Below are 13,783 nucleotides of genomic sequence, written 5' to 3'. Positions count from 1 at the left end.
AGCCGTGTAAAGCTAACCAGACCTGTACGCAGTTAAACAACCTTATCTAACATTCCTGCTTCTTCTCCTATATAAACTTGCTCATAATAATAATAGCTGACGCCCTTATCATGCTTACTGTGTGCCAGGCGCTGTGCTAGTAGCTTACGGTGATGAATTCATTTCATTTGAGTCCGATTAGATTTTAGGCATAAACAACAACCCTATGAGATAAGCACTCTTAGTATCTATTATTCATGGGTGAAGAAACTGAGGCACAGAGAAGTTGTTTTTTTTGTTTTGTTTTTTTAATTTGAGAGAGTCAGAGACCGTGCAAGTGGAGGAGGGGCAGAGAGAGAGAGAGACAGAATCCCAAGCAGGCTCCATGCTGCCAGCGCGGAGCCTGGTGTGGGGCTTAAACCCACAAAACCGCGAGATCATGACCTGAGCTGAAACCAAGAGTTGGATGCTTAACTGCCTGAGCCACCCAGGCGCCCCGGGGCACAGAGAAGTTAAATAAACTTGCTCAAGGTCATGCAGCTAGAAAGGCACAAAAGTGGTACCGAAACCGGGCAGTCTGGCTTCAGTGTTTGTGCTCCAAACCACTGCATTACACAACTTCTCCCGGGATGCTGGAGGAATCAGGTATGTTTCGTTTTCCTTGACTGGTTCCCGCGCTAAGCAGTTTATGATAAACCTGTGGCACGTGCTCACAATTTACAAAGTGTCTGCGATCGACTTTAACAGATTAAAAATGATGAGACGGGACAGGGACCAAACTTGTGGGGAAGAGATTCCTGGAAGAGAAAGATCTTTCTATCCTTCTTCATCTGTTTCTCTACGTGGCCTAAGGGCTCCCCAACAGAGAATAGGTGCATCTTGTGAGAAGACAGACTGCAGCCAAAAAAGGTTGTCGTGGCCTGGGTTGATAGGTACCCCCAGTTTAGCAAACTGCCTGGGCGGGCTTAGAAAACATGGAACCTTATCTGGTTTGCACATATGGGTGGAGGGCTAAATCGCTATGAATGAGGACAGGAGAACAAGGGGGGGAAAGAGGGTATGGGGGGGAGGGGACCTGAAAAGAAGATGCCAACATGCTGTGACCTGAGTGGGGCATGGCAGAACAGGAAATAGCTGATGGATTTGAAAACAAGTTGGCTAAGTGCCTGGGTGGTTCAGTCAGGTAAGCTCCGACTTTGGCTTGGGGCATGATCTCACAGTTTGTGAGTTCAAGCCCAGTGTTGGGCTCTGTGCTGACAGCTCAGAGCCTGGAGCCTGCTTCGGATTCTGTGTCTCCCTCTCCCTCTGCTGCTCCCCTGCTCATGCTCTGTGTCTCTCAGTCAAAAAATTTTAGAAACTTATTTCTAAAATAGAAATTTTTATTAAATTTTTAGAAAATTTCTTAAAAAATTAAGAAAAACAAAACAACACAAGATGGCCACTGTTTGTCTGCCTTGCTTGTTCTGAGTTGCGATGTTGATCTTCCTCATCTTCCTGATCTTTGGTCAAAGTCTAACATCCATGCTGCTTTGTGTCAGTGGGTGCCTAAGGGCTGGAGGGAGAGGGTCCGGCCTGGGGAGCAGCGGGCCTCGAGGCCATGGGCACACGGGGAGCTCCTGGGTGGGAAGTCTGCCTGGTGAGATGTAAGCCGCTGCCATCCTCAGAGTTGCTGGGGGCTCACAGGATTCCTGCCGGTTGCAGGTTGGACAGTACGCAAGGGTGTCCAGCCGAAATGGTGTCTACCCCTGAAATCAGTACCTGCTCTGCTCCCCAGTCAGGTGTCCTGATGCCCAGAGTGGTTCCTTCTCCTGGTCCATGTGGGCTAGCAGCTGCCCTGTGGGGAGCCTCTGCTGACAGCCGAGAAATGGAAGCCCCTCAGGCAGCAGCCTCTTGGGTTCCACACATAGTGTGGGTCCTGGGCTGCGGCTCTAGACCCTGCAAAGTAAGAGACAGCCCCATCGTGCGTCCCAGGCCTTCCTCATCCTGACTCCTGATTCAGCTTCTCACTCTTCTCTGAGGCCTCCCTAGGCCAGCCTCCGCTGGGTAGTCTGCCTCTGCAAGTGTAGCCTGTCTATGGCACCTCAAAGACACAGGATGGGGCCCACGATGGGAATCCCTAGCAATACACCAGTACCAGAAGTTGCTAACTAGAGTTCTGGCATTGCTTAAGAAGTTCGGGGCACTGGGGTGGCTCAGTTGGTTAAGCATCTGATTCATGATCTCAGCTCAGGTCACCATCTCACGGGTTCCCAGGTTCAAGCACTGCGTCGGGCTCTGCGCTGACAGCACGGAGGAGTCTGCTGGGGATGCTGTCTCTCTCTGCAGCTCCCCTGCTCAGGCACATGAGCTCTCTCGCTCTCTTTCTTTCAAAATAAATAAACATTAAAAACAATTTTTTTAAGTTAGAGCAGACTCAAGAGTTTGTTCCTTTAGAACTTAACGGAGGACCGTGGGAGAGAAGAAGGGGGGAAGTAGGGGGGGAGAGGGAGGGAGGTAAACCATGAGAGACTCTTGAATGTTGAGAACAAACTGAGGACTAATGGGTATGGGGGGAGGTGAAGGGGAGTGATGGGCATGGAGGAGGGCATTTATGGGGATGAGCACTGGGTGTTATCTGGAAACCAACTTGACAATAAACTATTTAAAAAAAAAGAGTTTGTTTTTTTATTTATCCATTTGTTCCTGTTGTTTATATTGACCTATAAATATTGCTTTTCTAATTTAGTGTCACAACATATCTTTAAGTATTTTTATTCCCAGATTACCAATGAGGAAACTGAGCTGGTATTCAACCCCTATCTGGATTGTACCTGTCTTCCAGCTTGGGAGGGGTGGAGCTGGGGCAGCCAGGGCTTGGACCTTGCACCGAAGGAGGGGATGAGGGGAGCTGGGTGTGCCTGCGGGCCACAGACCCACTTAAGAGCCACACTGAGCAAAGAGGAGCTTGTGAAAGAGAAGGCAGGTGGGCCTCGAAAAGAGATGGCAAATAGGGAGGGAGGGGACAGGGAGCTCCCAGGACCTTATGGAAGCAGGCAGAGGCTAGAAGGATGGGAAGCTGGTGGGTGCCCAGTGAAACTGCCCTGCAGAGGTCTCCTGGCATAAAGCAATGGGACTACCTTGAGGGTGGGGTGGGTTGCCCATGCCTTCTCCTCGGGGCTGAGCAGGAGGGAGGGACTCCACCTGGGTGAGCTGGGCCTTCGCCCAACCCCAGGTCCTGTCTAGGTCGGCTGTGTGGAGGAGGACCATCTCTGCCCTTGGCAGGTGGGAGAGGATGAGCTATCGATCACAGCGCAGGTGCTTTCATTCAAGACCTCCTACCTCCCTGCCTCCGCAATAAGAACAGAAGAAAGGTATCAGCCCCATTTTACAGATGAGAAAGCGGCCCAACCACGTCCAGTGATGTGTCTGAGGCCACAGAGTCAAGTTGGAGTGCAGCCAGGATGCACATTTGCCTTGCTAGTCTAGTGGAGGAAATTGGTGCAAACCCCAAAGCAGTAGGTGCCAGGAATGGGGTGCTGGGAGCAAAGCCGGAGAGGGGGGAGTGGGTGATTGAACCCACCCCCACCCCTGAACCCACCTTCCCAGCACCTCCTTATTCTGAGCCAGGAAGGAGAGGCTCACAGCCTTTCAGGGCCGTGACTAGTGGCTCCTGTGAGCACACACACAGGTCACACACACCCCCGGGTGCCATGGTGCACTGCCATGTCCCAGCTCATGTTCACATGCTCGCCCTTGTCCACAGCCTGGCTTAGCCTGCCTGGCTGTCCCATGACGGTAGGTGACAGTTGTCCCAGTTTTCTGCCTGTATAAACGCTGCTTCAGGAAGGTGCAGTGACTTGCCTAAAGCAACACGGCTGAGAAGTAGCAGAGGCGGGATTTGAGCCAAGGACAGGCATCAAACTTCCCTGGCCACAGGCATGGAGGGCGGGCCCCCTTCTCTTCAGTCCCCTGGCCCCAGGAGCACATTCCTGAGATCAGGGAGGGCCCTCGTTCTGCTCTGTGAGGCCTGTCTTGACTTGTCGTGGGGTGGAAACATATCAGGTCAGAGTGACAGTCCCGGCTCTCCAGGGATTGGCTCCTGGGGGGTGGGTAGCACTGTAACCCCCACTGAACCTGGAGCCTGGGGCCAGCCAATCAGGGAGCCCCTCAAAGTCTGGAGGGATGCTGGCCACCTGGGGCTGCAGGAGGTGACTGGGCTCTGGGCAGGCCCTGCTGAGGGCAGCTCATGGAGAAAGCTGTGCTTGGGTGGGCCCTGGGGGCCGTGGGGGCCGTGGGGGCCAAGCCCAGCCCCATATCTTGGGTTCATCTCCCACAGCCCTCCCAGCCAGGCTCAGCAGTGGACAAAGTCTCCCCAGTTCCCCGAAATGCCTTCTGGGACTCTTTGCCCTCAAGGGCTTCATGCTGCTACTTCTGGGTACAAACAGGGACCATGGTCCCCGGCAGGGCTCAGGCTGATCACAGCCTCTTCTGGCGCCCATGGCGCAGGTCACAGGAAGCCCCTGGGACTCCTGGACGGGGCTACTCAGAGGTCACTGTGGTTACGGAGGACGCTGCCAGGGGCCACAGTGCCCTTCCAGTTGTCCACCATAGACAGGGAAACATGGGTGCTTCCCCTTGATTGGACAAGCCCACTGCAGGCCTTTCATCCCTATTAGGATCGCCCTGGTGTGTTTACTGGCTGTTGCCTCAGAATTGGGATAGGAATGAGGTCAGAGCTGGGACTGGGAGCCAGATGGGGGTGAAGGTGGCCTGGGCTGGGCTGGGCTGGGCTGGGGGCACCCAGGGCTGAGAGCCAGAGGCTTGAAAGCAGGAGACTTTATCGGCAGTGAGCCTCTGCCAGGTGTGTGCCTCTCCCGCTGCCGGGGGCCAGTTCCACGACTGACCGCAGCTGGCCATTGGCCCCAGGTTGCCCCGATCTGCGGGCCTCCTCTCGTGGTGGGGCTGACTTCCTGTCTGTCTGGGTCTCCTGTGCCTTTCACACTCATGACTCAGGCCCGACATGCACTCCTTCTCCCAAGCCTGAGCGAAGGGACGCCTCCCTCCCAGGGCCAGTGCTGTTCTGAGTCTGGGGTGGGAGACGAGATGCGGCTTCCCTGGCCGTTCACCTCCTACACCGTGGCCTGGGTGCCAATGCCACCTGCATCTACCCCCATAGCACTATTGCGCGTCCCACACCCTGTCCCTTGATCCTCTCTGGACCCAGGGGTCATTGTCTCTATGTTAGAGAGGGGAAACTGAGCTCAGTCAGGGGACATCTTTGCCTGCCCCTGCCGCCACTCCAGCATGCTGTGACCTCACACGCTCTGACAGCACCTCACGACTCACCAGCTACTTTTGTCTTTTGCAGGAAGGCTTCTCTGACCCTGCCAGCCACAGGCCACCCCACCCTCAGCTCCCCGATCTGACCCCAACTGGTTTTGCCTCTTTCCCTAGGGGACCTTGGGGACTTGGCTGTCCTCCTACCAGTCCCCGCTGCCTTGCCCATGTCTGCCATATCCTTGCCAGCCAGAGGTTTGTGCATCAGCACAGCTGGTGAGGAGGTGTGCAGGGGGGTGAATGCAGGGCCCTGGGGGTTGTTGGGAGAAGCCATGTCCTGCCTGGGGCTCCGTTACTTCACAGCCGCCCTACTCCAATCTCAGAGGAATTCTTCAGTTGGGTCCACTGTCCTGTGCTGGGAAATCCATATTAGGAAGTGCTAGGGGGCACGAGTGAATGCTGGGAGACCTTGCAGCCTGGCCCCTAGGCCTGCTTGGACTTGCCTTAGCCCTGAGCCCCCAAGGTCATGGAGACCTCCTGAAACCCCTTCCCAGGAGAGCTATTCAAAGGTAGACAGGCCTGATGAGGTGCTAATTACTGAGCTAATTAGAGCCGTGTGAGCTACAGATGGCCTGGTTGACAGGAAGTGGGGGCCGGCAGGAGGGGAGGGGGCTGCCAGCAGAGGGTGAGGAGAGAGGCCCAGGTCCAGAGGGCGGTGTTTGTTCAGAAATTGTTGACTCACTAGCGCTGACCAGCTGCTTTGAAATGCAGCCCGGTCCCCTCTATACCTTGGCCGTGGCTTTCCCTCCACAGAAGGACTTGTCTTTCTGAGGCCCTGTTTGTGGGAAGGGTTCATGGAGCACTTTGTGAGGGGAAGAGTGCTCTGCTCTGGGGAGCCCTCAAGGAGAAGGGAGGCCCCCCACCCTGTCCTGGGGCATCCGGGCTTGCCATAGGCCTGGCAGACCCCCGGCTGGGTGCCATTGGAGGCTGCTCGTGAGAATAGAAGTAACATCATTGACCCGGGTCATCTTGGAGGGGTCTGGTCTCACCCCATGCAGGCCCTGACTCTTTCTGGACCTGGGCCTGGGCTCTGTCCTGAGAATAGGCCTGTATGGCCTCCTGAGGGGGCTGGAGAGCCGGGGGGCGGGGAGGTTGCAGCTGGAGGGAGAAGGGCTTGTGCCCCGTGACCATAGAGACCTCACAGATTGGGGATGAGACTGACCCCAGAGAAAGGGCAGGGAACTCAGTAAGGCCACTTCGCTGCAACCAGAAAGGCCACTTCACTGCAACCAGAAAGGCAACAAGTGGCGCCCTCCTCCCTCACCCAGATCCCAGATTCCCCGCTTCACAGCCCTCCTGCACAGCTCAGGCGTTCTCGGCACCCTGGGAGCATTCTGGCCTCGGCAGGGCAGCGCGTGGCTGTCACTCACGTTGGCCTAGGTATCTCAGCAGACCGCAGCTCTGGCCTGGCTCCCCGTGGCTCCTGTCCACATTCATTCTCTCTGGCCTCCAGGCCTTTATTCAGGCTGTTCACGCCACCAAGCATCCCCTCTCTGCTCCTCGCTGCCCAGTGAGGTCCTCCCTACTCTGCAGGCTCTGGCTCCCTCCGCATCCCACACTGCTCGGTGACCTCCTGTTTGACCCGCACCCACACCCCCTGCTCTGTTCCTCCACACCCCTCACCAGGCCCAGGACCCCCACTCAGGAAATCAGGAGAGACAGCCCGGAGGCCAATGCCCCCAGAACTTAATGAGATGATTGGTACGAAAGGCCTTTGGTATAATATTGGTTTAATAACATGATAATAATTGCTCTGATGTTATGAGTCCCTACTTCTGGGCCAGGCATTGTGCTTGGAACTTTCTGTACACACTTTCTCACAGCAAGCCTCCAGGAGCTCTTATTATCTTCACTTTCCAATGAGGAAATGGAGGCTCAGAGAGGCCAAGCCACTTACCCAAAGTCACACAGCAACTTAGTGACAGTTTGACAACTCCCAAGTCATTCCCCTCACAATGAGAGGGGGCTTGTTATTATTATTATTTTTTTATTTTTTATTTTTTTGCCAACCTGCTTCCTTCCCTCTCTCCCCTCCCTCCCTGCCTGTTATCCTCTACCTGGTGAGTTTGCATCATTACTAGGGCCTGTGGGTCCAATTAGGGGACCTCCCCAAGGGAGCTGACTGAGGCAATCCCTGCCCCGAGGGGGCCTCCCTGAGCCAAAGTTTTAATTAGCCATCACTGCTCTTCCTGAAACTCTGACCTGACCACGGCTACACCAGCCCAGCCCGGCTTTGAGGAAGGAGGCGGGACTGGCATCTAACCTAGCGGCCGGGTGAAGCCACACCAGCATGGCAAGGAGGTGGCCCGGGCCCCTGTCCCACACAGTTCTCCAGGTCTACCTCAGCATCACCTCACTTAATCCATTAAATGGATTAATAAAATAAACGGATTAAGTGCCTTAATCCATTAAATGGATTAAATAAACTAAATGCATTAATATTTGTAAAGCCCTTAAACCAGTGCCTTGCTACATAGTAAAGAACTATCTGAGTATTGTGTTGAAAAAACAAGGCAGGAGGAATGGGGGCAGCAAGGGGCTCTTCTTGGACATGAGGGTAGCATGTCCCTGGGTCACCTGGCGGTGCTGGGTGGCCAGTGTGCGGGCTGTCAGCATCTGTAATGCTTGTCCCCTGTAACGTGGGAAGCTTGGGGTTTGGAGGAAGGAAACGAACAGGTATGGAGAGGAGGCTATTGTGACAGGCGCTACTTTGAGCGTTTTATATACTGCACGCTGCCTTAGGAGACAGGTGAGGGCCCCATTCTACAGACACGGCAACCTAGGCTCAGACAAGGGATGAACAGGTCCAGGGCCACACAGCCATTAAGAAGCAGGGAAGGGTTTATGAGGCACCTGGGTGGCTCTGTCCGTTAAACGTCCGATTTTGGCTCAGGTCATGATCTCGTGGTTCATGGGTTCGAGCCCCGTGTTGGGCTCTGTGCTGACAGCTCAGAGCCTGGAGCCTGCTTCCGATTCTGTATCTCCCTCTCTCTCTGCCCCTCCTCCGCTGGTGCGCGTGCTCTTTCTCAAATATAAATAACCATGAAAAAAATTTTAAGTAAGAAAAAAAGAGGCAGGGCAGAATTTAGACCCAAGTCTAAGCCCTGTACACTGGGAAATCTGACTCCTCCTGTCCCCCACCTCCCGCCACAGGGTGGTGGTCAATAAGGCCAACAGGGCCATACCCCAGTCCCCCTCTGCCCCCACTCAGCCTCCCTTCAAGCTCCCAGGAGCCCGAGGGCTCTGAGTATGGGTGTTTATGTGGAGGACCATGGAGGGCTCTGGAGACCCCCTTCCTGGGGCTGGCCTGTGAGGCTAAGCTGAGACAATGACAGGAGTTCTGAGGTTGCAGAGCTGAGGCCCCACCCCCACCCCTCCCAGAGGCAAGAGGCCTCCTGACCGTGACCCTGGCCTGGCTGTACGCCTCCCCCTCAGCAGCAGCGGCTGTGCCAGCCTCAGCCAGAGCCAGCCCTCCCGACGCGGTTGCCTGGTAACCAGCCCTAAGTGACGGAAACCCCAGCAGGCCACTAACGAGGGGGCAGCACCAAGCACCTGGCCCAGACCCCACTGCCCCAGCAGCCAAGGGAAGGTTTCGATGGACACCACCCGCCCGGCCTGCCCACGGTAGGAGGGGATGTGCTCTAGCACTGGGGGAGGGGGCCTGGGCAGGGCCGGGAGGGGCCGTGTTGGCAGCCCCCCAAGACCTTTGAACCGGGGAGCTGCGGGAAGGTAATTCCCTATGGAGGCCGAAGCGAGACAGGCGCTGGGCAGGAGTCAGGGCTGTGGGTTCAGCCCGCCCAGGCCCAAACCACCATCCTGGAAACAGCTGTGCCGCTCTGCCCAGGGCACAGAGGTGGGGGGAGGGGATCCCCAGAGAGAGGCCCTGGATGGGGAAAGGAAAGGAGGTGATTAGGGAGGCTGGCAGAAGTCCAGGCGTGGGGTAGGTTGCAGCCTCCTGCAACACGGAGGGGGAAATGCATCAACCTCTCCTCTCTTCACTGGTACCCCCCCCTTCTCCTCACACCCCCAGGCTAGGGGCCTCCGAGGAGGGGGCTGCAGGCAGCCTGCAGCTCTGGGTGGGGCTCAGCCAGGTGTTTTTCCGTCCTGGGTCTGGGGATGGAGAGGGAGAGGGGGAGGCCGCGTCAAAACAGGAAGGAAGCTGGTGTGCAGACTGGATGGGGCCTTCAGGAGACCCAGGTTCAAGGCCCGCCCACCCCAGACACCAGCACGTGGCTGCCCCTCTCTGGGCCTCAGTGTTTACATGTTGAAATGGGCTTGGCAGCAGGCTGTGGCAGGTCTGAGGCTTGGTGTCATGAGACCTGGGAGGCTGAGAAGGGAAGTACAGGAGTTTTAGGGGAGCTTTCGGCTGTAGAGGCTCCCTTCAGGCCCTCATCTCTGGGCCCAAGGAAGTTTTCCTGCTTTTCGTCCCTTTCAGATGAACAGAGCCCTCCAATGCCATTAAACCGTCACTCCCTAACCATGGCCGGACTCCGCCCGTGGCCGGACACTAGAGCGTCAGCATTCGGCAGCCTCAGGGCCTGTCCTGGAAGATGTCCCTGCCCAGGCTAGCAGGGGAGCCGGGCTTGTAACCAGGCAGTGTTAGTATAGAGAACTGAGGCTAGGCTAAGGCGGAGAGGAGTTTGCAAGGCTATGAGGCTTCAGGAGAGGTGACCAAACCCAGCCTAGAGCTCTGGAAGGCTTCCCCCAGGAGGGGGCCTGAGCTGTCTTGAAGACCAGCGGGAGTTAGCGAAGAAAGAGCTGGACAAGGGGCAGAGGCCAGTGCTCTCGGCCACAGACAGCATATTCTAAAGCCTAGAGGTATGCCCCAGCAAGGCCCTCAGGCTGGCCCTGGGGCTCGAGGGATAGGCTGGTTGGAGAGGGCCAGTTAGGAGACAGGCAGAAGCCAGAGTGGGAAACTGGAACCTGAGGGCACTGGGGAGCCATGGGAAGCTCCAAGCCGGGGGATGACAGGGTCAGATATGGGCATTCGAAAGACCTCTCTAGAGGTAGGAAGGTAATGTTTTCCACTGCTTACAAAACCAAGCCAGACCCCCTCCTCCCCGCACTCCCCTCCCCAGGTGGCTGGGCTCTGGCACAACCAGAATGGGGGACCCTACACAGTACCCTACTCTTCAGGCCTCCCTTGGCAGCCCATCCCTACACAAGCACACATCACACTGAAACGCCAGTCTGTTTCGCATCTGTCTCTCCCAGCGCACTGGGAAACAGCAGTGGAAGGAAGGATGGGAGGGATGGTTAATCCACCCTGGCTGTTAATTAATCAAAGCCCCCCCCCCCCGCAGTAAGGTCCCCAAATTACTGCGTGTGGGCTTTTTCTGTCTAGCCAGTAGGCTGGCAGGCACAGTCTTCCAAAGGGTCCCGGTGAAAGCCCACCTCCCTTTCCTGGTCTCTGGGATTCCCCTCTGAGAGACTCTGATTTCCTCCGGAACCTGGGGGCTTCCCGCTCCCTGCTCACCTGGCAGAGCAGCAGGTTGCTGCCTCCCCAGCCCGCCCTTCGGAAGGCAGCTCTGGGCCAGCACACCTTTGGGAGGGGCTGAACTCGCTCTGATGAAATCCCATGACACTGCCCCTCACCCCAGGCCCTATCCAACCCAGACTCCCCAACACGTTGAGAGTCCGCACGGATGGTGGCCGGCTCAGCACAGCCCTCTGGCTTTGTGTGCTTGGCTGGCAGAGAGGTCCTGACCACCAAACGTACCTGAGCCTTTGCTCAGAGCCGTTTGGGGTCACACAGTTCTTTGTGGGGAGTCCCAGCTCCTCCATGTCTTGGCTCTGTGGGCAAACCACTTCCCCTTTCTCCTCTAGAGCTACCAGTGGTTAAGGTCTTACTATAAAGCAAGCTGTGAACTCATGGGATCTGCATGAGCCCTGTGACAGGTTCTCATTATACCCATTTGACTGATAAGCAAACTGAGAGGTTAAGGGGCTGCCTTAAGGTCACACAGCTCAGTAAGTCAAACCTCAGTTTGCTTGTTTTTCAGACCCTGGCCTCATCTCATCGTTGTAAGAGTTAAATGAGATGTCTATTAAGTGATTAGCGTAGGGCCAAGTGCCAAGTAGGAGAGCCTTAGTCTAGCCCACCCATCAACACTGAAATATTCCTCTGCTAAGTGGGAGTAGGAAAAGGAGGAGGAAGCAGAAAGGGCAGACAGTGCTGCAGCAGCAGTCTGGGGCCTCCCTGGAGGAGGCCCTGTGTATAGCTGGGTCTGAAAGGCTTGGAGAGAGCACTGCTGTGTGTCTCAGGGAAAGGTGCCACACTTCGCTGTTTCTCTGCCTGTAGGGTGGCTGCCGGTGCCACATCTCCCTCCTCTGGGGTGAGAAGAAGCTCCTTGGAGGAACGAAAGAGATTTGTAAATAGCAAATGTGGCCTCATTAGAGGGAACAACATTATTAATAACTGTAGGTACAGCTGAGGTTCGGGGAGCTGACCTTTTACCTCACCTTCCCAGAGAGCCAAGGGGGAGCAGTCAGGGGTGGGGTACAGGAGGAGGGTGGGCCTGTAGAGCCTGTGCAGACCAGGTGTGGCGGGGGGCGGGGAGAAGGGCTGGGGGAGGGTGAAACCTCCCTCCCAGACTTTTCTCTGCTACTTTTCTTTGTTTACCCCACCCAGGAAGCCCACAGAAAGACAGGCTGCTCCCTTCTCTGCTTTTGTTCACACTGTCCCTTCCAGCCACGGCACCATTTCTCCCCTCCAAGACCACAGCCTAACGAACACGTGGGGGCTCCCAAGGCCGTCACCTTGTGTTGATTACTTTCCTTCATCCAGGAGACACCTGACAGCTGCTTTTCTTCATGGTCTGTACATACATGGCTCCTGGGGTAGAGAAGAAAAGGACAAGGTCGGGGCCTTCAGGAGCTCCCAGCTAATACCCTACAGAGCTTCTTACCATTTACAGGCAATTTCCCACACTGATTTTGTGCAACACTCATCTCAGTCTGTGAGGCATGTCTCAAGGTTCCCATTTTGCAGATGAGGAAATTGAGGCTCAGAAAGTTCCAGCAAAGTGGCTTCCAAGTCCCCCACCATGTCCTTTCTTTTGTAATCCATGGTATTTAAGTGATGCTGAAAAGGAAGGGGCAAGATACTTGATTAAGGGGACTGATGTCGTTGTGAAGTGTCCCTGAATTAAGGCAAGGCTCAGTGGGGCAGCAGAATCTTACCTGGCCCCTAGGTCTCCCCCGGCTCTTCCGGGCCTGGTTGGGCCCCACTCGGGCTCAGAGAGATTGGAGAGAACACCCGATGAACTGAGCACACAACCTGAGAGTCCTGGTCCCCAAGAACTGAGATTACTGACCTCCTCCCACCCGCCAGCAGCAGGGCAGAGGTGAGAACACAGGTGTTGGGCTAAATAACGGACAGGGGAGCGCAGAGGTGGTGAGGAGCAATAGTGGGGACAAACAGCGTGTTAACCAAGACCTGGCCAAGACCCTCTGTTGTCACAGGTGCACCTTCCCTATGCCAAAGTGCGGGAGCCAGGAGATCTGAGTTTTTATCCCAACCTGCTGTGGAAGCTCGGGAGAGCCCCAACCCTCTCTGAGTGTCTGCTCCCCAGATCTCTACAAAATCTTTCTAAGGACCATCCAGCTCTCAACCAAGGGATACTCTCTCCCCTCCCCCCAGGTGACCTCCACTTCCTCTTCCCTTTCTTACCTGTAATACCCAGCCCCTCCTCCTCAGCTCCAGTTGTTTCCTGCCTCCTGGAACCAATGGCCTCAGGCCTGCTTTGCCCTCTGACTCAGGCAGCCCTGACCTTTGGGATCTGAGCAAGTGGCCTGGGTGGTTTTGCCCCATGAACTTGCTCTGACCTCTGGCCTGTCCACCTGCCTCCCCCCTCCTCCACTGCACACACCTGTCCCCAGTCCTTGGACAGCCCAGGAACTGTGAGGGACCAGGTTTCTTTAGGGAAGGTAGCAGCATTGAGAGGCTTCACATTCAGAATCAGATGGTTCGCGGAATCAGGGCAAATGGAGACAGCGGGTGCGCCCCCTCCAGCCCCTCTCTCAGCAACATACCATTCCTCCTGGGAATGCTCCGCCCCATCCCACCTCGCTGGCTTAGGCTTCACGTGCTCATCATACCTGTCTTACTGAGGGAGGTTTGCCAAAAAGGTTCAGAGGTACCCACTGAGGCCACTTAGTCACCCCCAGCACCCTCATTCCTGGCTCACTACAGCGATGTGGAAATCACCCCCTCCTCGGATACCGTGTGGTGCCCTTCCAGGGATTGACCTATGTTTGTCTGGAATTTGCCCGCACTGGCTGCACTGAGGTGCCGGGACAGACTAATACTTTTTTTTATTATTTTAAAAAAAATTTTAGTGTTTATTTTTGAGAGAGAGAAAGAGAGAGGCTGAACTTTAGTGGGGGAGGAGCAGAAAGAGGGAAACACAGAATCTGAAGTGGGTTACAGGCTTCCAGCTGTCAGCACAGAGCCTGAAGCGGGCTCGAACCCACCAACCATCAGATC

This window comes from Hyaena hyaena, unplaced genomic scaffold (assembly GCF_003009895.1).
Source record: "Hyaena hyaena isolate Hyena2069 unplaced genomic scaffold, ASM300989v1 scaffold_137, whole genome shotgun sequence".
NCBI classification, from domain to species: domain Eukaryota; kingdom Metazoa; phylum Chordata; class Mammalia; order Carnivora; family Hyaenidae; genus Hyaena; species Hyaena hyaena.
The sequence above is the reverse complement of the archived record's forward strand: the minus strand, read 5'-3'. Positions refer to the sequence as shown.